Genomic DNA, 27,292 nt, shown 5'->3' on the forward strand with positions numbered 1-27,292 from the left:
TTCACTTTTGCAAGGGGACTTTTGGGTAGATTTTGTTCTGGTGGGGAAGGAGTTAACAGCTGGCTTGTAAAGGGGCTGGGTGTCCCCAGGCTCAACCTACTCTCTGATCTGGGTGGTGCTGGAAGGGCCCCTTTCCTGAGAATTTGGGTCTTTGTAGAAATGGGGGGGAGAAGATATAAGCAGGGTATCAGGAAAGAGCATCTGCATGTGTGCGACTGCCTGCCAGGCTGCAGCCCACTGAAGTCCACTGAAGCCTGCTGGTGTGAAGTCCCAGAAAGCAGATATGAAGGCAGTCTGCTTTGTGGGGACTGCAGATAGAAAGGCTGGAGCAGTGGGAGAGAGACAGTGTGCTAAGGTCCAACAGAGAAACAGACCTGCAGGGATGAAGGGGAGTTTCACTGCAGAGACAACAACACTTCTTGTCTTCCACTGGAACCATGTGGACTGAGAAGTAAGCTTTGGTCAGGGGTGAGTGTGAAGCATTAGGATGTTTTGAACCATTTGGAGAGTCCTGCTGTTCAGTATCAGGTCTGTATACTTGCTGCCCGGACAAGCACCAGCTGGCCCTGATAATCTGGATGGGCCTGGCTACAGGCTGCTTGAGTTCCTTCAGCTTTAGCTGCCTCCTGTTAAAGTGCCTGGGTGTGGCTGCTGCATCTACGCAGCAGCTTTCCCAGTGTTGTGGGTTTGCAGCAAGATGGGCTTCCTTTTGTCTAGCCCTAGTATGCTGGGTTTCTTCTGTGATCCTTGGCTCCCCAGATGAGAGTGGTTTTTGCGTTTAACCTTGTTGTCAGAGTATTCAACCCTCTGGATTCTTGTGATAAATGGTTGTTTATTATTATCTAAGGAACTTTACTGCATGGCCTGAGAGGCCTTTTTTGGTCCTACCTTCTATAGTTTCTACTCTCCAAGGAATCATGGGTGGGTATAGCACAAGGATGGCCAGAGGTTACTCAACCTGGGAACCACATGTGATCTTCCACAGAAGTTCAAGAGCCAGAGAGCAGGGGGTGCTGAGCTCCACGGAGTGGAGGTGACCACCTCCCCCCTGCCACTGCCATGGCAGTGTCAAGCCGCTCCGACTTTCCCCATGAGAAGCGTGCCCCTGTGGTAAACGGTGCATCTGCAGCCCCTGCTCTGGCATCTTGGCACCAGGAGAAGTGGGAGGTTCCCAAGTACCATGCTGGAAAGCCACAGTTTGGCTACATCTGGTATAGTATGTCAACAGTTCAAATACATGTAGGACTACAGTAGATCCCTTCCAAGAATCTTGCAGTTTACACCTATATTGGTTATTCCAAAATGCAGGTAAGCTGTTGAGATTCTGTTATTTGGGGATTCTTCTTATATAAAAAGTAACATGATCCTTGCACATATTAATATTGTATAAAATTAGCAATAGCATTTTGTGGAAAAAACTGGATATTATTGAACTTGGTAATCATTCATCCCAGTTGGCTTACTCAGGATCAGCTCCTTTCAGTCATGCGATCACTTCCTATAGAAACAATCCAAAGTGAAGCAATTATTTTAATAGTAATATATAGTAAGAGCTAATGGTGTCTAAATGTCATTAATGATGGATAATCAACAAGTTGGTGATGAGTATGCACTAAATGCTTAATTCCAAGTTTAACCTTTCTGAAAAGTTCATGGGTGTTCTCAAGTTAGCTTATGAGGAACAAAGAATATATTGTGATTTGAACGCATAGGCTGCATCCACACAAGAGTGGATATTTTTTTCCCTGGAGACAAGAAGAAGTGGTACACCTTGTGCTGCTGTTACTTATCCCTGGGGAATGCATGTGCCATGCACCCTCTGGTGCATAACATGTTACCCCTGGTGGGGTAGGGGAGGCTGGGGACAGCACTGTGGAGTCCTGGGAGCCTCCTGGAGCTGCAGCATCAGCAATCTTGCTGCTTGAAGCCTGGCAGTTGGAGCATGGCTTCTGCCGATCAGGCTCTGATTTTAAGCAGTGTGTGCTTCCCCTGCATGTGCCACTCCGCTCTTTTTTTTCTTTCTTTTTACATGCTTTTTTGACCCCTGGATTTCCCAGGGCAACCCCACCCCCCAACCCATGCTACTACCTTGCAGTGCAGAGAACAGTTGAATGTGTTGTATGTAGCGCCACAGACATGTCTGCTGAGTCACATAACACACATCTACCCGTGGATCAGTTCCCTCTCATTCTGGAAAACCCTCTAAAACTGTTTTTTTTTTTTCACTTGACTATGGAAACTAAAGCTAGATGCAAGTGTCTAGATATTCCCTGTCCAAAGGAACACACCCCAGATGTAACAAATGACCAGAAATATCCTGAGATAGATAGTTCCTTTCATACATAGCTCTTCATTGACAGCCTTTCAACCCTGCTCAGCATTTTGTCAGAAAAATGCAACTGAATGTCCATTTTCGCAATGCTTCCTTTAAAAAGCAGAAAGGAATTCCCAGCACAGAAATGGATTGACACAGCCCAGGCTAAGATTTTTTTTTTTTCTGACTTGGTCTTTAAAAGAGTTGTTTTGTTACACACTGGTTTCACATGCAGGTAAGGGGAAAAGGATATCTGACTCCTATAGTTTGGTCTCTCCTTTGGGTAAGCATAGGGAGTTAAACTTGAGGACACCATTGACGCAAGTGATACTGGTCTAGTATGTTTTTTTTTCTGCTAGCTGTTGCTCACAATGGAGCTGAATTAAATGACAGACACCAGGTTTATTTTGCAATGGGGTTTATTTCCTGAAGACTGGTCCATCACCAAAGGGTGTCTGCAATTATCTGCTTGATAAGGCTAAATTTGCTGGGCTGCTGATTGCCTGCGCTGCTTCCAGCCTTCCAAATATGAGGGTATTAAATTTATCAACAGGAGACGAGCAAGGAATGAGAAAATTACACCAGGCCTTGTTTATGAAAAAACAATTTTAGGGGTTTTTTTCCTCTAATAAAATTGGATTGCTTTTACCTTACACTATGAGTTTAATTAAATTCTTAATAGTGGAAGAAGAATAGAAATGAACTCTGTCCCTATATGAATGCTTTAATCACCTGGCAAGTAGCTATGGGCACATCCCAGAGAGTGCTTCTAGATCTGTTTGTCTTTTATATAGATGTACATATACAAGGTGAAGCGGAACATGCTAAAGTATATATGAAGCCTGTACAGCTCACTTTTAATGAAAGCATCCAACTTGATTTGGTACAGCTGTCTTCCATTACATTGGCTTTAGATTAGAATGTTTTACTTTGCATTGTCATCATCATTATTACTTATGACTTTTCTCATCTTCCAGAGAGAGATCTCTGTGTACTGAGACTGTGAGATCCACCCCGTAAGAAACAATCATAGTGCTTCTTTAAGGGTGCAGACAGAAGTGAAGCTCCCTGCTGTAAGTCAGAACATTTTGCAGGAAGTGCGCTGAGTTACAATGATCCCCTGAACTAAACAGAAGTTCAATGTTGGTTCTAGGGAGGAAAGGAATCTAGCTGCTGGCTGTGAACTGCAGGCAGTTTCTCCTAAAGGTCCCTCCTCCCTCCTAGCCTATGATGTTTTCAGAATGGGAGGAGAGAAACAAAGCAGAGGGAACTGTTCTAGGGGTTCCCTGGCCTATGCTGGAAGGTGGGGTGGGTGAATTACAGTCCTCCCAAATCAGGGTGAGGGGGTCTACAATACACCTGCCCCACTCTCCAGCAGGGGCTAAAAAATCTCCAGACTGAACTCCCTCTGTTCCCTTTACCCCTTCCCATTTTCAAAACAATGACAGGCTGGGAGGCAGGCAGACAGAAGTTACAGAAAGCATTATGTTTTGAAACATCTTCATCTGAACCTTTATGCAATGCACTTCTGTTTGTCACAGCTGTAGAGCAGTTTCAGGGCCCAGATCAAGCAAACATCATCACTTCTGCCTGCGCTCCAATCACTGACCAAAAGAAAAAAAAATGCATAGGGTGAATTCTTGCATCTTCCACTGAACTCAGTTAGATCAATCTGCTACTGCTTATGGCTACAGAATAAGTTGTGTGTGTGGATAGATGAGATAAATACAAGGAGGTTTCTTCCATTACCATACACGGGTGTAATCCCTCTTGAAGCTGGTTAGGAACAGATTTGACAAATCAACAGTTTCAACCAGAAAACAAGTTTTTGTTGAAACATCTTAGGCTTCTTCCAATGCAGAAGGGGAAGCTCTTGAACATTCAGATTTTCATGAAAGAAAACCCCCCTCTCATCTTGTCTTGAAGTTGCTGCTCCTTCCTGTGTTCTAGGTGGTCTTAAGGGTATAGACAAGTGATAGAGATTTGGGGCTATTAGCTTTGATAGCCCTATGACTTTTGCAAATGTGTATCCAGTTAGTCGGCTATCATCATTCCTATTGGCTGATCTCTTTTGTGATTACCACTTTATAAGGGCCTGCCTCATTTGGGAAGTTTGCTTCATTTTCAGCATTTAAAAGGGGAAAAGTAACAAGCCTTTCTCTTGTTCAAAAACAGACATTTTCCATTTAGTCCATTTTTAAAGAGAAAAATACTATTTGCTTTTTACAGTGAACAAGATAAATTTGTCTGCTGCTAAACTCTTGAGGCAGTGCTAATTTCTGTCATGTATACTAAAGCTAGACATATGTTTCTCATTCAGCAGTTTTGTATCAGTTGCAGTTCGCTACAAATCATCTTTACAGTGCTCTCCTGGGAATACTTTATCTAGTTTGCACGTAATTTCAGTAAACTTCCTTGAAATGGTAAAATCCCGCCATTGCTGTTACTAAGGAAATGCGGTTTACTGCTGTATAAAATGGTTCCCCTAGGTTTAATAATGGCTGGAGCACAAGCTTTTACAAATCTGTACAGGATGAGTCTTATTTCAGGAATATAGATGCTAATATAATGCTATGAGGCATCACATTCCCATTGGGCCTAGTCGCTGTAATCCATACTAGTAAAGATAGTCTTTGCCTTCAAGAACATTTTTCAGTCTCCCATTAGCTTCTATTTTTATGAGATCATTATACCAAGTAGGGGTCTATCCTGCAAAGTGCTGAGTGCCTCCCTTATATCTGTAGGAGTATACACAAAAGCACTACACAAAAGCATTGTTCTCAGCTAGTTCCTTGAAGTTACCAAAAGGAAGAATAAAGGAGGAATTTTACCAGACTAAAAGGGAGCCAACTTTCCTTTGTCTTTCACTTAGATCCGAAGGGTATTTCAAGGGATATAAGTGCTTACAGATGCAGACTAGCACCTGCTGAAATTTTTCAAAAGATTTTAATTTAGGCAACCATTGATTTCAAACTCAAGAACTTCTGAAAGTTCCACTAATATTTGTTCATGGCCATTGTAACAATCTGAACCTGGATATCTATCTTCATTTAGTCTATCCTGTCAAAAGGGTACACAAGTGATTACCACAATGATGCACACTTCATGCACTACATCCCAAAATAAAGAAAACAGCTTACTGGTGCATTCCCAGCGCAGCACTTAAGTGATTATGTTCAGTGCCGTAGCGAGGGGGTGAGCAGAGTGACTGCCAAGAAGTGCTGCCCAGCTGGGGCAGGGTGCAGGATGGAGCCATGAGCCGCTCGTCTTGGGGGGCAAGGGGGAAGGGTGGCTCCCACCACTACATGCACTCCTGAACAAGTATGGGGGGGTCATGTGCCCCCCCCATGTCTGTTTGTGGGGTGAGGGCAGGCTGCCACTGTGGGCTTTGCCCCAGGCACCAAACTTAGTTGCTACAACACTGACTACATTATATCCATCTGCATCTACAATTCCTTCTTTTCCTTACATTTCATTTTAGTTATGCACGTATCTCAACGAAATAAGAATTTCCTACCCCGGGAGTATCCATTGCTCTCTTTTGTAAGGCTTAGTGAGCCCTAACTTCTAAAGATAAGAGGACAAGTTGTTCAACAGCAGGAACCAAATGATTGTAATTGAGGAAAGTATCCTAACTTGCTTCTTGCCTCAGTCAAGTCCAGTATCATCTTCTTCTTTTTTTGGGGGGGGGGGGGTGGGGGGGAGGTGCTATCTTTTGCTTCCACATTTTTGGAATGCTCCTAGAAAAAACAAACCTTCCCCAACCACAGACTTCAAAAGCACCTGTGGGTGCATCTCCACTTTCATTAATGCACCATAATTATGGCACATTTAGTACCTGTAATGACAGGTACTAACTTAATGTACCATAATCGGTGCTATTCTGCATTGGTGCAGATGAGCACTTTTTTTTAGTGACATGAATGCACATTAGACTAAATCTACTGCGTATTAGTATAGGTTTTGCCCACCAAGCTAAAGCACACTAGAATTAGTCTTCTGAACATTAAACGTCTCATATAGACATGCCTACTACTGACTATACTTTCAGAGAAGTAACCAGTAAAACTGATTTAAGAAAAAACCATTAGGCCAAAACTGATTATATCTTTCCTGGGTTGTGCCATATTTTGAGGGTTTGTGCCAAGGAATCCCCTAAGCCACGGGATGAAAAATGTGCACATTGTTACTAACTCCTAGAAGAAACAGAGCTACAGACTGTCTGAAGAGGCTGTTATATATAAGGAGAGCACCTTTCTATAGGACAGATTCCTTGCAGGGTGAGGAAGCTGCTGCCATCAAAGGAATAAAGGGAGAGTCTCAGGTAAATGCAGGAGGGAACAAAAATGGTGTATTTGAGAGCTGGATGATCTGGAGCACAGGGCACATGAGGAATGTTCGCTGGGAGCTGCTAATACTCTTCAATTTTAAAATACAAAACAGAAAAAAATAAAATTTAAATGAATTGAACAATTAATAAATTGTCATTTCCAGGAAATTTGCTTTTTGCAAAAATAAATAAATAATAATAATAACAACACCCCTCCTCCCCCAAAAAACACACAGCTTCTGAAAGAACATATATTGCAGATTTGGACCAAAATACAAACTAAAAGCTTCAGCTTATTTTTTAAATGTCTTTTTTCCCTTTTATAAAACTGTTCTATAGCAAAGCTTTATATACCCTAAACCCAAACATTTCGTGGTAAGCCTCTGAAATCCCCATTTAGTTTCCTCATTTCCAGGTCAGTTAACCGACTGCTTTACTGCCTGAAGCCATTTCCCTGGCAGGAAAAAAAGAGTAAATTGGATAAAATATTAAATTGTAACCCACACATTGAGCTCTTATAGTCACACAACTTAAAATATTCTTCCTTTAACTTTTAATGAACTTTTTTTTGAGTACTGCCATAACATCCTGCTCTGAAGCAAAACAAGTGATCATTTGATCAACTGCTGATCATGCTTATCCACAGAACCTGTGGAGGTCTACCAATGACATGTGTAACAATGACACGTGTAACATCATGACTGTGATTTATGGTTCAGTATGGTTTACATTATGTCTGATGAAGTTATAGTATAAATCTCAACACTGAAGTCTATTACGAGCCAAACTCCTATTGAAAGCCCCTGGATTTGGGCATTTAACTCTTTTTGTGACTTTTGAAAATCTAACTTTGCTGTACTAATTAAACACAGTACAAACTCTAAGTACTGTAATGTGTATAGTTGCACAGAATGCCAATGTTCACTTAGCCACAATAGCAGCAACCTTTCCAAAACAGAATTAGTAGTCTTACTTAAAAATAATGGATGGGAGAGAGGGAGGAATAGAGCTGAACTTTTGACTTGCTTCTTCTTCATCGTTCTGTTTCCAGAGTTGTTCCTGGAAACAATGCAAGACCATTTGCTAACAGGATACCAGGAGGCATGCTTTTCTTCTTGTTGTATGAATTCCTAAATAAAGCATCCCTCCACAGGCTGTGTGGTGTGTGTTTGTGTATTCAAGCCTCAGTTTCTGTAATCCTTAGTTCCAGGTACTGCAGAGTCTAATCTTTAAAGCACCCTGATGTTATCAATCTCGCTTGTAACTGCAAAATTGCTTCTGTCTAGCTATCGTTGTTGCTTGCACATTGTGGGAACTAAAGGTTATCTCTTAAACAGCAAAATTTTACCACTTGTGAGTACTCTGCTCTACTTTCCAGTCAACAAAATGAAAAAATCTGGAATGCTGATAAGTCTGTGTGTGTGTGTTCCTCAGTCAGAAGATGCATCCAAGCCAAATGATTCCATCCACTTGCACTGCACTAATCTTTATTTGTTAAATAGTACTTGCTAGCTTTAAATTTCAGCCCTTGCATCTTGTTATGCCTTCATCTGCTGAGCTGAAGAGCCCTCTGGCATCAGGTAATTTTTCTTTATGTATTGGTATTTACATCAAATCATCATGTGACCTTCTTCTAAAATAAGCCAGATACACTGCACACTACATCTCTCGGTGTCAGCTTTTTTTCCTGATGTCAAACCATTTTTTCAGATCGTCTTCTCATTACCTTTTCCAGTTTTAGAACATCCCGTATTATATTGTTAATTTTGTTGAACTTGAAACAACTAGGTACAAATACAGGCAAAATTCCAGACTTTGCATTTTAATTCTGTTTTCATTATGTAGTCTAAGTTCTTGCCAGTCTCTGGTAACATCTTTCACTTACTTAATTCTATTTCTGTGGTAGTTAATGATAAAATTTGCCTTCAGTGAGAAGGCAGTTAGTCTGACACTCTTAAGAAGTACTGAGAAGGGAATGTCATACAGCACTAATATATATCAGGAGCTACAACCTTGTACAAGCTACTGTCCAGAACAACCTGGCTATAGTCCAACAGGGGTGAGTGTTTTTGGTGGTGCAGCAGTAGCAAGGTGCTTTTGCCTGTGCCAGGGACAAGCAGTTGAGAACTGTGCCTATGCTGTTGCTGCTTCTCTTCCCTGACCCACAGTTGCAGCACAGGTGCAGCTTCCAGTCATTGTGAATCTGTGCTGGGACTAGGTATCTACAAATTGTGCACTGGCTTGAGAAAAGACAAAAACCACTCCCCTGCCCTGCTGCTCACACACTGTCAAAACCATCTGGCTACTGTTGGACTAGAGTTTGCAGGGTAGAGAGAATCAGCAACAGTGCAGGCACAGCTGAAAACTGCCCAGCCCCAACACAGATCCTTGCTACCCAGCTCTGGCAAAGGCTCAAGCACAGTCAAAGCACTCCAGGTCCAGGGGCCAGATGCAGACTGTGGCCCGCATGTTGCCAACCTCTGATATATATCAGACTCTCACATTTTATATTTTATATATATAGTATGAGAACTCTGATATATACAAGCAAGAAATACATAAGGATGACTCAATTAATAATCCTTTCCCCCTTTATATAGTCTGATCACTTAAAAGTTAGATCAAATAGACTTTTAAATGTTCTTGCATCTAGTAGCTTCATCCATACTAAAGGGAAGGGTGTTTGGGACAATGCTTTCTGTTGCTGCTTTTATTATTTATCATGGCAAAAGCTTCAGAGATTTGAGCCTGTATTATGTACTTCCAAAAAAGTCATGCCTAATTTGACATGATTTCTTTGGTGGTTAATAAAAAGCACATTATATGCTTAAATGCATCTACCAACTAAATAATGACTCGATTGAGTTTGAAAATAGGGATATTTAAATGCATAGGCAAATTTAGCATCTATGCCATTGGCACATGTAAATGGTCTGCTGATTTCTGAACAAAATTACAAGTTCTTATTTTTTGTGTATGCAAACCAAAATGTGCAAACAATCATCTGTATGGATAGGTCATTAAAGTGCTTTAGAATGCTCACTCTAGGTTCTTTACCTCATTAGTGGGCCTATTAAAACATTTACTTTGTTTTATTAGTAACAAAACTAGGGGAGAGGAGAGGCCTCATTTATCAGCATGTTCCCCTTGAAATGAAAGACAGCTAGATTAAGATGATGTACCTGAATTTACTTCTTCCATTAAGAGAAAGGATTTTTTAGAGTAACGCATGTGAGGCATAAAGATCCTATTTTAGAGATTATCACCAACATAAATCCTGAAAGAAAAGCACATCTGAGAAATGAGTGCATGTGAGAGGAGCACACACAAGGATAAATTGATCATCATGGGCATTCGGGGACCAGAAGGACTTGAAGCAGTTTAAGAAATGCTTTTTCTTTTATTTAAGTTTTCCTTACTTGTGACGAGTAAGATCCGCTTTGTTTTTATTTGCCCTCTTATTTAGTGAACACCTTTTGGGAAGGAACACCAGGAAACTAGCTTGAAATATATACAACATTGATATATTCTTTCTCCATGCTTATAAGTGACCTTATCCCCTATGGCTTTAAACCTGCAACACAAGGTTTTGTTTTGTTTTGTTTTTTATGGGGCTGTTTGCATTTGACCTGGTAGGATACCCAATAGGAACGAAGCTGGCCATTAATGGGATCGGATCCCAGGTAAACTGGCTCCATATACATTACTATAAATCCCTCCTTTAACTCACAAGCTAGTTTTTGACTATTGGCTCTTCTGACCACATTTCTAGGGTTATTTTTGTAATGTGTCCTAAGACCTAACACTTGTTTCATTAAAATATCAACTATGTAATGAGAAGTATAGACTGTCTCCGCTACATGAACATATCATTGAATGCAGGTCACATCTTGAATACTTCTGAACAACCTGACCCCTTTCTCTAAAAAGATTCCTGACAGCCCAGGTGACATGTATCTGATGCCTTAACTTTAAACATGCTGTGTTAAGGAGCATACAATTTTGAGAAGCATTGCACATGTTTCTGTACAGCCTAAGCATCTCATCAGTGACAGATGGCAGGTAGGGAGGGGATAACCTTAGAGAGATTGCCTTTTAAACCTGAAAACCTCGTAGAAGAGGTTTCTACATCAGACCCATGCTCACAGTCACAGAAGCTGCAAGATGAGCCATACTATCTACGTTTGCTGTTGTTTCCAAATGCATATATGCTCTAGGAAAGGGATAGAAGGCTTCGAATACTGTTAAGGTGGTGGACTGATAGAGTAGCAGTAGGAGGAAGGGACCAATACCAGAACCCTGGTAATAGAGTCCATTTCACTTAGTTTTATGTGGCTGACTAGAATTTATCTTGCTTTGAGTTTTAATCAACTCCATGTTTCACAGTGTATCCAGCTCTGTATCTATAGTACTGTTTTTAAATACTTTAATACAAAGCTGTAGAAATAATTTTTCTTTATGTACAGCCAAACTGACAAATATGCATTTTTCCCTTAAGATCTCATTACTCGGTAAAGAGAAATTTCCACTGTGCTTGTCCCTACAGAGTTGCTGTCAGTTCTGTGCACTCTCTCTTAGATTCCTATGTAAGCCTGTTAGGGCTGTTAGCTAACTTTTTTCAATGAACTTGAATACTGTTAAAGAACATATGGATAGCCCTAGTAGAGAGAGAGACTTGGGAAGTTTGCAATCTTACTACAGGGAATCATAGCATCATAAGGTTGGAGGGGACTTTAAGGCTAGGGACAGACATTACACAGAAACTGGTTTAAGTGATCAGAAACTGGTTTAAACCTGTAACAGAACAGATGTTCAATGCACATAAACCAGTTTGAAAATGGCTGGAACTGAGTTGAGATAAACCTGGTTGAATGTAGTATCTGGCTTAACTGATTTGGGTCAAACTCGTTTATGCAATGTCTGTCCCAGATCCCTTCCTGGTTTAACTTAAACCAGAGTTCCCCAGGATCCCAGACGCTTTGCAGGGCTGTCTGCTGGAGCAGAGCAGGGTTGGTCCCACCCCTCTCCTTCCTACCCAAAACACTATTGCTGCTTCGGCTGTCTGAGGGACTACAGTGGCTGCCAGGCTTTCCCTGCTCCTCCCCACACCCTGTTCCCTGCTGGCTGCTCAAGCAGGGATCTCCCCTCCCGCCCCTCTCCCATGGCAGGGACCCCAGCGCAAGGACCTGGCATCTGGCCATGCTCCTCCCATTCTAGCTAATGCTGAGAGGTGTCTGTGTGGGTCTCCAATTTAACTGGAACAAAGGGCAGACAGCTAGTGGCTTGCAAATGCACCCTGCAGATAAGAAGAACTTGAAACTAGTGAGAGAGATGTTTTATTTGTAGGACTTGATGGGCTGATAAACTTTGTTCTGACAAGCAACCTGCTGGGCTGCAGTCTGTCAGTCTTCAAGAGGGGACAGAGAAAGGTGTTAGAAATGACCTGGTTTGCAGATAGTCTGAAGAAGCAGGGAGATAGAGATTGAAAAGCTCAGTGTATTAGGGCTGTGTGAAGCTTTGGTCCCTGATTTGTTTGGCAGAGATTCAGCCCAATTCGGTAGCCGAATCTCTGAATCTGAATCGAATCAGAGGACCCTTTAATCTCTCCAAATTGAATTGGAACCCTCTGAATTGATTGAGAAAGATTCGGAGATTTGGACATAGACACAACTTTAAATGTTTTTTCTACATACCTCTAGTCAGCAGGGGCTCATGAGTTCTGTGATGCTGGGGTTCATGGAGTGTCCCAGAGAAGCATGGGGGGCTCTGCAGTCTGCTCGGCAGCAGACCCAGAAATGAACCAGAAGCACTTCTGGTCCACTTCCAGGTTCACCGGGGAGCATGCAAGGGTGGCCCCCCCATGCTCCTCAGTTCAGTGACTGGTGCCTCCTGGGTTTGGAGGGGGGGATCCGGGGTCCCCCTGGGCCAATCTCCAAGTCAGGGAGGTGTGGGGAGGATCCCAGCGTGCTCCCCAGCAGACCCTGAAGTGGACCAGAAGTACACTGGAGGCCCCCCTGCACTCCTGTGGGACGCTTCTTATGCCCCAGCATCTCGGTGATCATGAGCCACACCTGCTACCTCAAGGTATGTAGAAAAAAAAAAACTTTTAAAGCTGTGTCTATGTTTGAATTGCTGGTTCTCTGAATCAGCATTGAATCTTCAGATTTGGATTTGGCCGAATCGAATCGGGGACAGTGATCCAAATCAATGAATTGAACAACTGTCCCTGATTCGGGCCAAATCCAAATCAAATAGGGCCCACTTCACATACCCCTACTCAGTATCAACAGATGCAGAGTCCAGCAATACTCTCACCCCTTGGGCAGCCAGTAGAGAAAAGCTGGGAACTGCAGCCCAGGGTGGGGCTAATCAGAGCATCCTGCTGGCCTGGCCATGCCCCACCCTCCCACTCAGCTCAGCTCTGTGGAAGGGAGCTCTAGCACCCCCTGGCATCTAGTGTGAGCTACTGCTGGTAGGGGCCTGCATTTCTGGAATGAAAAGGGAATGTCTATTCACCTCCAAATTGGTTCAAGCTTTGCAGGTTAGACTAACTTGCAAAGATTGAATCAATTCAGGCTCAGGCTAAGGGTTTTTGAATGTCTGTCCCTAGCCCAAGGGTTATCTAGTTCAACCCCTTTTACAAATGCATAATGCACTATTCCTACATGCTTCCTAACCAACCTCTTTTTGAGAATCTCCAGGGAAAAGATTCTACAACCTCCCTAGACATCTTGTTCCATTGTCCTACTGTTCTGATAATAAAGATGTTTTTCTTTCAGATTTGATCTAACTGTCATTCACTGCAGTTTAATCCCACTGCTTTGTGCACTGGCATTTACAATGAGAACAGTTGCTCTATAACTTCTTCCTGGCAGTCTTTCAAATATTTGAAAACTGCTGTCCCATACCTGCCCCCCCCCATCACCTTTTCTATGAACTAAACATAATTAATTCTCTCAACTTTTTTTCACTTTCTAACCCCATTATCATTTTTATTGCTCACTTCTGGATCCCCTCCAGTTTTTCTACACCTTTCTTAAAATTTGGAGGCCAGAATTGCACACAGTATTCTAACTGAGGCTTAACCTATGCTGAGTAAAGTGGTATGATCATCTCCCATATCTTATATATGGTGCCTCTGCTGATGCAGTCCCAAACTTCATATTTTTGTGACGGTATCTCATTGCTGAGTCTAGTTGAGTCTGGAATCGACCAAATATCCTAGATCTTTCTCAGCTATGCTATTGCCTAGCCAGTTCTCTCTCACTCTGTTTGTAAATTGGATTTGTCTCCTAGGTGCACTACCTAACGCTCATCTTTGTAAAATGTCATTGTGTTATTTATAGTCCAGTTCTCCAATTAATCAAGATCCTTTTGAATTCTACTGCTGTCCTCCAGAATGCCTGCAGGCTTTCTAGCTTTGTGTCATCTGCAGACTTGGCCAGGAGGATCTCTATTCCAGGATCCAGATAGTTAATTAAAAAAAAATAAACAGCACCAAACTCAGAACAGTCTCCCTTGGAATTTCATTTGAAATCTCCTGCCATTCTGACCCTGCTGCATTTATAGTTATTACCTCCTTGTGGTTTCTCATCCAAATGTTCATCCAGCTAACAGTAATCTGCCTGTCCTACATTTCTCCAGTTTGTGGAACTGCATCAGGGCATTCCCTTAATTCGCCTAACTAGTTACCTTGTCAAAGAATTATATTAAGTTGGTTTGGCATGATTTTTTCTTAACAAATCCATGTTGGCTGCTAGTGACAACCTCTCACTCCTCCAAGTTTTGACAAATTATTGTCAACACATGGAGGTCAACACCTTTTCAAGTATTGAAACCAGACTGACTAGTTTACCTTTTACTGAGTCTTGTTTCCCTCCCTCTTTCTGTCTTGATAGACATTTTGCTGGTCCTTCTCCAACCTTCTTGGACTTTGCCATGACTTGTAAATATGATTCCCAGTTGCTCTGGTATTTGTACAGGCAGTTTCTTTGCCACTCTGAGATGAATTTCATCAAGCCCTGACAACTCAAATTCAAATTTATCAAAAGCTCTCTGTTATGCTCTTAAGCTAGAGAAATACATTTAAAATAGATAGCAGCGTTTAGAATGCAATATTCTAACACAGTATAGTTTTAATATGACAAAATCCACATAATCTTGCATAGACTTTCATAATCCTAACACATTTATAATGACTTTGACTTGTAGAATATATTGCATGTAGCTACTTTTTGGAAAGAATATTCATTTTTGAAAAAAAAAATGTGAAAAAAATGATTTGAAGAAAAAACATTTTCAGACTTTATAAATCAATAGGGATTGAGACCAAAAGCAATCAGTGTTTTGACAAATATGAATAACCTGATTTATTTAAACACATTTGTTTATGTACTGTGTTTCCCATGTAGCTTAAATCCATGATTTTTACCTTACTCAAATAGTGCTGGAGTATTATTTTAGCTGTGATGGTCTAGAAAACGTCTGAGGCAAGAATTTTTTTTTTTTTTTTGTGGTATCTTTTACTGGACCAAATGTATAGTCGGGAGAGCTTTTAGACAAACATTTGGGTATCAAGTGTCATTCCTCAGGTCTGAGCTCAGCTTTTCAACTTGAACTGTCTATAATTAAGCAAAATAAATGTGTCCATCCATAGAAATGAAAATGCCTCATGTTTGTCATCTGATCAGCCAATGACTTGCAGAACAGCCGTAAGTTGGCTGCAGATGAATTTTTCACATACTTGCTATATAAAGCAATTGCAGCATGCACACATGTGCATATGGACACACACATGCACATAGGCGGACACACACACACCCACACACATGTTTGTCATCCACTCTCCATTGCATAAATTGCTACACTGAGGACCAGTGATACCTGCTTTGTGATGTAGAAACCATTCCATGTACAGTCTCTGAAGCATAGATAGTTATGTGCTTGTGAACCTGCACAGAACTATTTTATTACTGAAGAACTGATGGATATATATTTCAATCACCTCTATCAGTGAAGCTGACTTTTAACCAAGGGTATATTTATTTTCTTACTCTAGATGCTGGCATGCACCTATTTAACCTTCACCTCCTTGACAGGTACTTATTTCATCACTTAAGCAGTGACACTCACAATTAATCACAGATAACCCTTGCATTCTTCTAGGCAAGGCTTATCTCATGTTCATCTCACCATTGGGCCAAAGTTGCATGAACCATACTTAACAAAGTTGTAACATACAGTTAACCTGCATGATGTAATTTTGATTAAACACCAGCGCTGTGCCATCCTGTAATACAGGGGTGGGCAATTATTTGGGCCCAAGGTTCTTCACAGGGAGTTTTGGAGAGCTGCTGTGGGCTGGGTCAGCACCACTCACCCCATGCAACAACTCACCAAAACTCTCTATGGACAGAGAAGCTGCATGCTGGCCAGGGCTGAGGCCAGTGGGAGTGTGGAGCAGGCTGTCCCAGTTGGAGCTCAGCCCAGTGTGCAGAGTCATGGGGGCAGCTGTTGACCAGGCAAGTTCTGCTGCACATGCTCCCACCTCCTCCTCCCTCCCTCCCCTCACCCCTGCAGAGCTCCCTGGACCTAGCACCCAGGAAGCTCCCAGCCCCTCCCCCCCTACCAACATGCACATATGCCCCGTACACGCCTGTACACCCACCCCTCCACAGTGCAGGGTGTGCAGGGAGCAGATCATGCCCATCCCACTCCCAAACACTACTCCCCATCAGTTGGAGCTGCCTAGCTAAAGCTCCCCCCCAAATCAGAGTGGCACAGCAGGAGCAGGAGCCACAGCTGGAAGCGAGGGGAGCAGAACAGTTCCACCAGCCTGGGCCCCAGCCAGCATGCGTAATTTCTGCTATGGTGTGTCTGTAGTTTGCTGGGTACTGCTCTGCTCCCCTCACCTCCAACAGGAGCTGCTCAGCTGAAGCTTCCCACCTATTTGGAGTGGAACAGGAGTGGGAGGAGGAGCTGCTGCTGGAGGTGAGGGGAGCAGAGCAGCACCCAGCTGGCTGCAGCCAAATCGGGAACAGCTCTGTAAGAAACTGTGTGCACTGGCTGGGGCCTGGGCCAGTAGAGCTGTTCTGCTCCCTTCACCTCCAGCGGGGACCCCTGCCCTGTTCCCAGTGTGGTTGCAGCTGGCTACGTACTGCTCTGCTCCCCTTGCCTCCAATGGCAGCTGCTCCTCCCACTCCTGCCTCTGCTGTGCTGCTCTGGCCAAGGGGGGTAGGGGCGGGAAAGCTTTAGCTGGGCAGCTCCCACTGGAAGCAAGGGAAGCAGAGCAGCACTAGGAAGAGCCACGCCAGAAGCTGTGCACACTGGCTGGGGTCTGGGCCAGTGGGTGAGGGCTGCCTTGGTAGGAGTGGGTGGGGCTCTGCCCCATGCAGAGTTCTGTGGGGCAGCCTTGGGCCAAATCCAGTCAGTTGGTGGGCCAGATCTGGCCTGCAAGCCATATTTTGTCTCTAAGCTCCAGGTCAGAATTGCCTGTCTTATGCTAGCTGCCAGCAGATAGTGTAAGAGCTTTTTCCAAGCTGTCTTCTAAGGGCACTTGTCCACAGTACCGGCTTTTTCTAGCTTAAGATATTCCTAGGTTTTTTTCCACTGATGTAATGTACCACGATGAATCATGTAACATGTACCTTATTTAATGGGTTTAAGTCTCATTATGGGTTAATATGCTGTTACTAGTAAAAGACGCTAGGGGGCACCTCATAACAATTTTACCCTCTTTACCTCCCAGTACTAAATTACAGCAGAGGACAGTTTAGGAATATATTTAGTGATTGCTTTATTTTTTCAGGTTGGGTGGCTTTCTTTGGGCCAGGCACAGGAAAAGTGTGGGGTCCTTTTTTTGGGAAGCACTCCCCCTGCACTGCAGGAGGAGGGGGGTGGCATGGGAACTGCACCCCCTAATTCCAGCACCCAAAGGGAAAACCCTCTTTGTATGTTTTTAAAAAAAAACAACTTCAAGCATGCTTGCAATTTTGCCTCAGGCAACACATATGTAACCATGCAAATACAATGTATCGCTTCTTTATTGGCTATTAATCACTACCCTGTCCATACCCTGCATGGCCCCTCCTCCACCAAACCCCCACCCCCTTCCTTTCCCATTACTGGTGTCACTCTTGTGGTTTCCAGTACAGCACTGAATTCTCACACTGAAAGGACCTGTTCCCTGTCCTGCTATTCAAAGCCTCTTTGGATGCTTGGCCAGAGAAACCAGGGGTACATGCTTGGGGTTCCTCAGGGCACAAAGGTGGTATACTATATTTGGCAAACGCCTTTCAATAACACAATTTTTTTGCAGGTCTGGTAGAATTTTTTTGCTCAGTGAGAGGCATTGTCTAATCAGTTACCCTATTTGCATATCAACTCTGGTTTCCTGCATCTCCAGTTACTACAATTCAGGTGTGCCTAGGGTTATTTAGGTGCCCCTCATATTACAGCATTAACTTTCTTTCTTTGTATTGTGCATGTTTTACCTAACAACAACCTCTGCCTTCACACAACTTCCTTTTTTCAGGTTCCAGAGTCATGTACCACCCCCCCCCCAACCAGGTATTCTGTTAAAACTCCTTTCTGCTGAAGTTGCTTCCCTGACTGAACACCCCAACCCACATGCATCAGTAATTATTGGGGTGGGGGAGGGGGTGAAACACCCCAAATGACAACCTCCTCCAGTCCTGGGGCATATTGGCCCTTTTCCATCATCCCAGGCAGAGGTGAATTTCGAAATACATGTGCATTGTGGGCACTTCCTGCCCATCCCGTATAAATGTTGGTAAATCTTCCTCAGTGATCTACTACATCTTGGAGAATGACTGAAGGAGAACCCTTCCTCTTGATGAATGATTGGTTATTTAGGACAGGAATGTGTGTGTTGTCCAGTGCTCCCATGCAGTTCAGGAAGTCCATCACATGGAATCCTTCCACTGTCTCCCTGTGGTTACTCAGGCAGATGAATTTGTTTGCTGCCAGCTCCTGTAGCAGCTGGCATACCTCTCTGATCATCCTCCCAGCAGTGCAAGGAGCCACACTGAACAGATTCGCAATGTGGCACAGGCTTGTTTGGGTGGCCAGTTTCATCACGACCATGGCAACATGCTTCTCTGGGCTGATGGACTTCTGTATGACAGTTGTCTGGTGCTCAATGTGAGGTGACAGCATACTAACAATGTAGAAGTGTTGGCTACAAAGGACCAACTCACAGTATCATAATAAATTCTAATTTATTGTATGGGATGTAAAATAAAATAAAATATAAATGACAAATAAGATCATAAATGCAAACTTTGAGTTATGAGGGGTATTGGTCACCTTAGCATGTGTGCACGCACATGCACACACAGACATACAATCACTCATTCAAACCCATGTCATTTAAACCCATGTAGTAAAGTGTATAGTAGCTGCTGTAGTGATGGTGATCAGTGGTGTAAGTATATCTACCTATCTGAGGCCATGGAGTCTGCTGTCGATGGTCAGCTTCCTTCAAGGCAATGTCTTCAGATGGGGATCAGCTGCTTGTCCTTCTGTCTTAGTAGGTGCTGGATGAGAGGGAGCCACTGAGGGTTACACTTCACTGCCTTTTGTCCCTTTCTGGCAGAGTTGTGTGATCCCCCAGCATCATCTTGGCTGCCCAATCCAGAGGTTGCTGTCCCATGCAGGTCTTGAGTAGTGCATGAAAGCTGTCAGTCACAGGGGTCTCTGCCTGCTGGTACCTGAAATTTCAGGAGTCTACTCTTGACTTGATTGATTCAATGACTGGGTCCTTGAAGGTTTCAGGAATCAGTTCTTTGGCTTGACTAGCTTAAAATGGCTTGTAGAATGGAGTTTTGTAATGGTAAGTTGTTCTAGTTAAGCTATTGTCAGTTAACAGCCAGAGGCTCTTGCTCTGTCCTACTGACTCATACATACTCACATTCATTCAAGGGACCAGCCCAATATAGCAGATTTTATCACTTTACAATTACAATTTCAATGCAGTTTTTAACAATGGTCAAAGGTGTATCTTCATTCTCTAGGGAGTCCATTCCTTAAGGGTTTAAAAGTATAAAATATAAAATGAAAAATGCCATGGTAAAAATGAGACAGATAAAATATAAAAATGCACTATGAGAAATATATAAAAATGCAGTGTGAGGTCGTGAGGATCAAAGCTACTGGGGACAATAAGTGAGTTAGGTTAGCACCAGGATGTTTAGTTTTTGAAGTTAATTTTAGTTCTTTTGTTTTCTTTAGTGACACTGAGCTTAATGGATATGTAGATGGAGTTTCTAGGTTTCTCCTACAGAAAGTCACTTTAGGTTTCTGGTTTGCTTGAAGCCTTGCCACACCCATGCAATGAGTGTGCTAGGTCTCTGCCAATACTTGGAAAAATAAATGCACAAAATGGGGGGGGAGGGGGTGCAGGCAAGAATGGGCTTCTTCTTACAGAAGAAATTGTTCCTGCTCATTCTTAACATCTCCAGGCACTGATCATCATTCCCGGTTGACATAACAATTCATTCCCACCAGTCTGAGCTGCTTTCATGTGTCCCTATTTGGTGATCCTTGCCTTTAATGTATGGCCAGCAAGACACTATAGTCTTCTGAACCCATGATTTATTTGTTTCCAAACACAACAGCACCTTGCACAGTTCAGTCAGGAATCTCTTCTTGGAGGCAAACATCCAAAACTGTCTTGCAGGAGTTTTACCACACACATGCCCAGTTCCACAAACTTTATAATTTCCTCTTCTATAACCAGACTTCTGCATGTGATTCTTTTATGGCCATCAAGATTAATCTCTTCTTTCTGCTTAGTCCGTTAGGACTCAAGGAAACCATGGTCTTTCAGCAAGCAATCCACACACACAATTTGCCCTCTGTGCCCTGGTCCCCAAAGCCTGCAACAGTTATATATTAAGCATGAAAGCACTATCAGCATTTACATGTCAATAGCTATTCCTAAAAACATTTCCAATCCTTCATTACCTTCCAGTATTTCACACTTGATGTGTGCCACACACAACAACCCCCCCCCCCCCCAATATAGGCAAAGCTTGTCTGTCTTTTCTGTACACTTGTGCCCAAACCAAACCTCCCCCAATTTGCTTTGCTGAGCAGTCAATATTTTTTTTATGGTGTTCAAATTAGGGGACCCCCAGAACATCCCATATGTTCCCCAAGTCATGGATAGCACATTTAAGGCACCTAAAGGGGTGCAGACTCCCAAGGCTTGCTAGTAATACATCCCATGACTCACTGCCTGCTGGTAGCCTGTCAGACACACAGTCCCAGGGCGAAGGTGGGGGTTCGCTTCCACAATTTACACTGAAGGGCATGGAATATTCAACTTCTTCTATTCTGTGCACCCAAACCCTACATTACCCACCCTCTCCCACATTGTAAAAACCGTGATCACCTTGTGGAAACTGCTCATGCAGGAGTTGGATTGCTTGCGTATCTAATGGAATTTTTTTTTTTCCCCATCAAGGTCAATTTTAAAACGGTATATTCTTGCCTGCAGTGATTAACCACCATTTTCACCAATCACCGGCACAATAGTTTTTTGAGTATTTTTGTCAATGGCAATGCCTAGACTCACAAAGCAAAAAAAGTCCAACAAATCTCTGTAGTGCACAAATCACACAGGTATTACTATGCATCTCTTCATAAAAGGCTCACAGGTCTTAGGTCATTGGACATACATGAGAGCAGTTCCTAGCAGTCTGTTCTGCAAACTCCAACTCTCTCTTCTGCTCTCACCTAGCACACTTGTTGGTTATGGATGGGGGCAAAGAAAAAGCAACATTTGGAATACGTCCCAAATACTTCCAAAGACCAAGGACCAGACTGGGCTGATGCAGAAGTTGAGGCACTGATTGATATTTGGGGTGAAAGGAAGGTGCTCACACAACTCAAAAACTGAAGAAATTAGCTGGTATACGTAACTATTGAAACCTATTAAAGAAACATGGCTACAATCAGGACTGAGAACAGTGCAGGAGTAAGATCAAGTCCTTAAAGTGTGCCTTCCATCATGTTAAGGACAATAATTCTCATTCTGGCACCTCCTGCAGAATTATTTTGTTCTATGACAAGCTGGTTACTATCCTTAAAAGAGATGCTACAAAAGTTTGCATGAATGAGTTGGGGACAACAGGTTTGCTGCCTGAGGAGCCTGAAAACATACCCACACTTCCCTGGCACCAGAGTATGTTGGCAGCCACCTCCAAAACTGCACACAATCAGCCTCAGTCACAATCACAGACAAATGACCTCAATTGAGACTGCTCAAAGGACGTGTTTGGCACAGAGCCAGAAATGAACTTGCCCTCTACTATTGTCACCCCATATGTTTTGGCACCAGATTCACAGAAACCATTCAGAAACCACTCTTCTGCTCAGGACGATGATGGTAACTCTGATTCCACCAATATTCTCTTGCAGGAGTCCAGCTTCCCAAGAGAGATTGTCCAGTTCTGTGCCAGAGACCCGACAAACCTCGTAACCAGTCACCTGTAAGTTGTAGCAGTGTGTAAGTTCCTGTGGCATTCGCTTGTATGCCTAGCTCTTAGGGATCTCTTAGATTTCGCCATTTCGTTGGGGTCCAGACAGTTCAATGTTAAACTATTTGCCTTTGAAGGCCTTCGGGGGGGGTCTTTTCTGCCACGTCTTTGATGGAAAAATAAATTATTACGGGGGGGTGGATGTTACGTCCCACCTTCCCTGGAGTCTTCCATAACCAGACTTGTCCAGTTTCCCAATTCGGGCCTCCGCCTCACCTATACCCGCCTTACGCCAACCTTAAGGTATTATCTTCTGCTCACCTCTAAGGTGATCTATGGTCGTAATTTTCTTTTGTCTTGGTCCTTTTGGCCTTAAAGGAAAAACAGGGTACAGACCTCACTTGGCCTGGGGTCCCTGCTGTAGCAAAGTCTTGCTTGTGGTCCTTGCTATCCCCGGGTTACCTTGTTACAAGTGATGTCCTTGTTTCTTTGTTATGTAGCTATTTTGGCCTGTACTTCCCAGCTCTCTTTTCCTTTTGCAGGGTCCTTGGCCATCCAATCCCATCCGGAGGCATCTGGGATCCACACCTCCTTCTCAGGTATGTACCTTAGCCCCTGTGGGCTTTTCCTTTCTTCCTATGCCCCCTCCTGGGACAGCCACCACTGCTCTTCTGTGGAGCTCTCTCTTCCTTGGGGCTGTTCTGGCCCCACCAGAAGCTTCACTTCTGGTCCTCCCAAATCTGCTCCCGGTGGAGCTTTTATCTCTCCTCTAAGGGGCTGGGTGGCGAATCAGTGACAGCACGCCTCCACAAAATGGGTCCGTGCCAGGGATGGAGCTGACCCTGGCTCTTTCTGGACCTGTTGTTCCTTTTCTTTTTTTTTTCCTTTCTCTTTCATTGCTGTGACATTTTTCTCCACCGCAGTTTTGCTCCTGCCGGACTTCCAGTTTGCCGCTGCGTCTCACCAGCTCAGGATCTCTTCCCTCTGTGGTGAGTTTTCCTTCAGGGTATTATCCCTATCACACAATGGTATCATAAATTGGGCTATAATATTTGGGCCGTGCAGGTTTTTAGTCTGTTGGGCTTGAGAGAAAGTGCTGGCATTAACCAAATCTTATGTGCTCCCTGCTGGGTGGTTGCTGGTAGGTGTTTTTCCTGGCAGAGGGGTACCAAGTACAACCCGTTGAGGGGGAAGATACATTGTGACTATTTAGAATAGTTTGGTGGTGGCCTTGATAACATAGGTGGGTGGTAGTGGGGGTCCGCTTGGTAATTTTTGCGGAGGGTGTCCTGTTAAAATATTTTAAAATAGAGGCTTCTAAAAATGTTTTAAAATAGCATAACACCTCATGACAGCTTTCTTTTTCTCTTTGCTATAGCTACCCCTAGGACTGAAGCTTTGGTTCCTAGCTCATCAACAGCAATTGATAATGCTCAGCGTCAATGTAATTATTGAACTGGGCAACGAACAACTAAGGAAAACATTCTTCAGCTACTGGCAGAAGTGTCCCAAAACATATCTATGAGCAGTGATTGAATGGCAGGCGACATTAATGATATCTTTAATTGGCTATTGAGGCAGGAGGAAACCAATTGCAACGGTATGGAGAGCAGGACTAATGGAATCTTACACATTGTTAAGATTGGTGGCCATTTTCAAACTAGTAAGTGACTCTTGGTGAAATATGTGATGGTTCATTCCTCCTCCCACCTTCCCCCCTGAGGTGGATGGCTGGGATGGGGCAGGACTGAGGTGATTTCTGCCCAGCTTTGAGCTTCAGGTGGGGCATAAAGCTCCCCTGGTGGGGACTTTCCCCCACACCAGGCAGACCCTGGCTGGGGGAGTCAATGCAAGGTTGGGGGATGTTTCCACCCCCCTCCCCTTGCGCGCGCACACTAACACACACACACACACACACACACACACACACACACACACACACACACACACACACACATGCACCTCTGCCACAGGTGGATGGCTGATGAGGGGGCAGGCCTGAGGTTATCCTAGCTTGGGTCAGCTCATGGGCTACAAGTCGGGTGTAAAAGGTCCCCAACAATGAGGATTCCCCCCCTTTGCCCTGTACAAACTGCAGCTATGGGGACTGGGTGTCAGTTCACCTGCCCCCCCCCCCCATTCCACTGGGCTGACAAGTGCAGGCAGGAAGCAGGCTAGGGGGCAGAGGCTTTAGAGCCTCAGCTCTGTGACATCTGGGGGCAGGGCAAGCCATGCTCTGCTGAAGCAGACAGCAAAGCCCAGGGCTGCAAAGCATTCTGGGATGCTGGGGGACTGTGATTTAACTCGAGATGGGAAGGGATCTGGGACAGAAATTCTATAAACCAGTTTAACCTAAATCAGTTAAGTCTGATACTACCTCCACCAAGGTTTATCTTAAACCGGGTTCAACCATTTTGAAAGCAGTTTATGTGAACTGAACTTGTGTTCTGCTACAGGTTTAAACCAGTTTCCAATCACTTATACTGGTTTATGTGTAACTTTTGTCCCTCACCCAAATGAGTGATAGCCTTGTATTAGCTCCATTTTGGGGGGAAGTTTGGGTCTGAATTGTAATTGTAGACCTTGGACAATAGCACAAAGTTTCAGATTTCTCTCTTATACCCTCAGATCAGACAGTTTTCTGGTGAGCCCAGGGCTTTGTGGTTGAATAGTCTCATTACACTGTGAAAGGCATACATTTAGCTGCTTATTCCCCAGGCTTAAAGTTTTGTCAAGGCACTACAGTCAATTTTTATTAAGGATGATGCACTTCAATTGTTATTGGGGGACTCCATTGAACAAGGGACCAGTCTTCCAAATGATAATTGTGTAAATAGTTCAGTTGAAATAAATGAAAAGGTTACTTACAAGAAAAAGGTGGGGGGCAGCTTTGGGGCTCATCATGCAAAATAACTGTGGATTAGCCTGAGACACAATTTTGTTCAGCCTTCTAGCACTGGACAATGGATAAAAGCCAGATGCATTCATAAGCATTATAAATTAAGCAGAAAAGTAGGTGCTTTTCACTGATTTGGTATGTCATGAGGGTGAGAGAAAACTTGAGACAAAACCAAGAAATAGAAAAAGCAAGCCCCAGAACTAAAAAGAAAATCACTGAGTGGGGAAAATAATCTTTATCTGCATAGATATTGGCAGTTAAGTCTTGTTGCTCATCTTGGTAAATAGATACCATTTGCAACTGCATGTAAAACAATTGAGCTTTGGCCAAATAGTTAATAAAACCCAGCAGGACAGACTCCTCTAATTTTCATATTTCAAGAGGAAGTTGTGTGTGAAAATAGTTAAGACACTTTAAAATGAGTAGTGGTGCTGTCTAGTTCCCTCAGTGGAGTTAGCTCTTGGCTGAACACTACCCAGGGCATTGAAAAATGAGGCTGTTCAAAGCACTCCCACTGTTTGATCAGTGTTAATAAATGGCATTTTTTGATAGAAGTTATACCTTCTTAAAAGAAAAATTCTCCCTTGATAATGCATGGAAATGGGTTAGAGGTCATGAGCACTTTATTAAAATACCACCAGTAAAGTGTGTTGAATGGATTTATCTTTCTCTGATACACTTCCTGCTATCTGGTACTTGCTAAAGGCGCCATACCCTGGGAATCATAAAAACTGATCTGCATTAGATGACTCTAAGCATTGGGCATTTAAAATTTAAAGAGTTCTGGAGGAAAGGATATTCCTAGGCATGTGCTCATGCATGAAACACATGTGTTTGAGCACTGTGCTATGTTATCAAAGCATGTGGCATATTTCTTTAGTCAAATTTCTCACCAAAATAAAGATTAATATTACTGTGATTGCCCAGTTGTATTCCCTTCTTGGCTATAGCTATGGGAAAGTGCTTTGAGTTCAATGGAAACACAAATTAACAAAAATTCACTGGCATCTTCCAATGGTGTACAGGTTTGCTGCAGGCTAGAAAAGTACTGTATCATTGGAACAATGACTTTCTTTCAAAAGTAACATTTGATCAAATTCATTCTATTGGTTAGGGAAATGCTGCCTGAGGTTTTACATTTTATTTATTTTTTTAAAACCACTTTCCACTATCTTAATATATATGGTCTCTAATAGCTACTGCTTATTTGTTCAAGGCATATAATATTAAAGGTCAAACTCTGCCATTTTGAAAAATGAATCCTTCTGAAAATTTCCATAGATCAGTTTATGAACTGCCAATATTTTAGCAAAAGAATCCAGCAAGCAGGGATTCTGGGAAATTCTATCTGATAACATTCTTTGTCAGTCCAGCCATTATTAGCATTTTTAAGAGTGTTTTTCCTTCTTGAAAGAGAGACTATAAATAGTAGTTTGAAGCATGCTGAATCATCTGCTATTCAAAACATATTGAAACTATTCAATAAAATGTGTCAAAGGAGAGTGCTAAGTTTTGAAAGAGTTGCTTTGGGTTTCTTGGTTTGAAATGCCATGAGAGGCTGAATCCAGAAGCAATCCTTAAACAGAATTTAAAATTCTGCTGATGCTTGAAGAGAACTCTACGTTTCTAAGAAGTTTTATTTATTTTTAATCATAACTGTGCATTGTTGCCATACTTTAGTCAGATTCTCCAAGATCTTAGCAGACAACTTATTTTTGCTAAAGATGAGGGTAAATTAAGTTCCCATGGGAAACATGCTCATATTTAATGCAATTAATCTTTGCTTGTATACACAGCAGAATTGTTGCATACCTTTACTCATTCTGAGTGCAGTTAGGCTGCTATATCTCTACATGTGGCTTCAAAAAATCAGTTTCCTGAAGCAAACTCTTTTCATATTTGAATATCTAATTTGACCACATTCCATACCTCTTCAGAAAGAGGTCATCTGCAGTTAGTGCAAATCTACTTCCTATCAAGAAAATAAGTGACAACCTAACTTTATACAGCTAATGCACATTTACTGTAAGAACTGTGTGAGGTATAAAACATGTTGCATATTCCTTTGACTGAAGAAGAAGCAGGTATTAATTAACACTGCCCATGATAATGTTTTGCTCCTTTCAGTGCTAAACTGGAGGCAAAAGTCTAAAAATTGCAATTCTGGTTAATAGCTAATTCTGCAAGGTTTTATCCAGCTTAGTAATAACCACTCATACCATTATGCCCTTGGCCAGCTTAATAAA

General features: G+C 42.9%; 1 long non-coding RNA gene across 1 annotated transcript; it reads left to right on the forward strand.

Annotated features, from left to right (window-relative positions):
- The first annotated feature begins 219 nt into the window (after nt 1–219).
- LOC109283928 (uncharacterized) lies at nt 220–27,292 on the forward strand. The gene is made up of 5 exons (XR_002091244.2): nt 220–451; nt 22,089–22,159; nt 22,690–22,746; nt 23,071–23,136; nt 23,526–27,292. It is a non-coding gene; the product is annotated as an uncharacterized LOC109283928 (long non-coding RNA).

The sequence above is a fragment of the Alligator mississippiensis genome, chromosome 3, assembly GCF_030867095.1.
Source record: "Alligator mississippiensis isolate rAllMis1 chromosome 3, rAllMis1, whole genome shotgun sequence".
In the NCBI taxonomy this organism is placed as follows: Eukaryota; Metazoa; Chordata; order Crocodylia; family Alligatoridae; genus Alligator; species Alligator mississippiensis.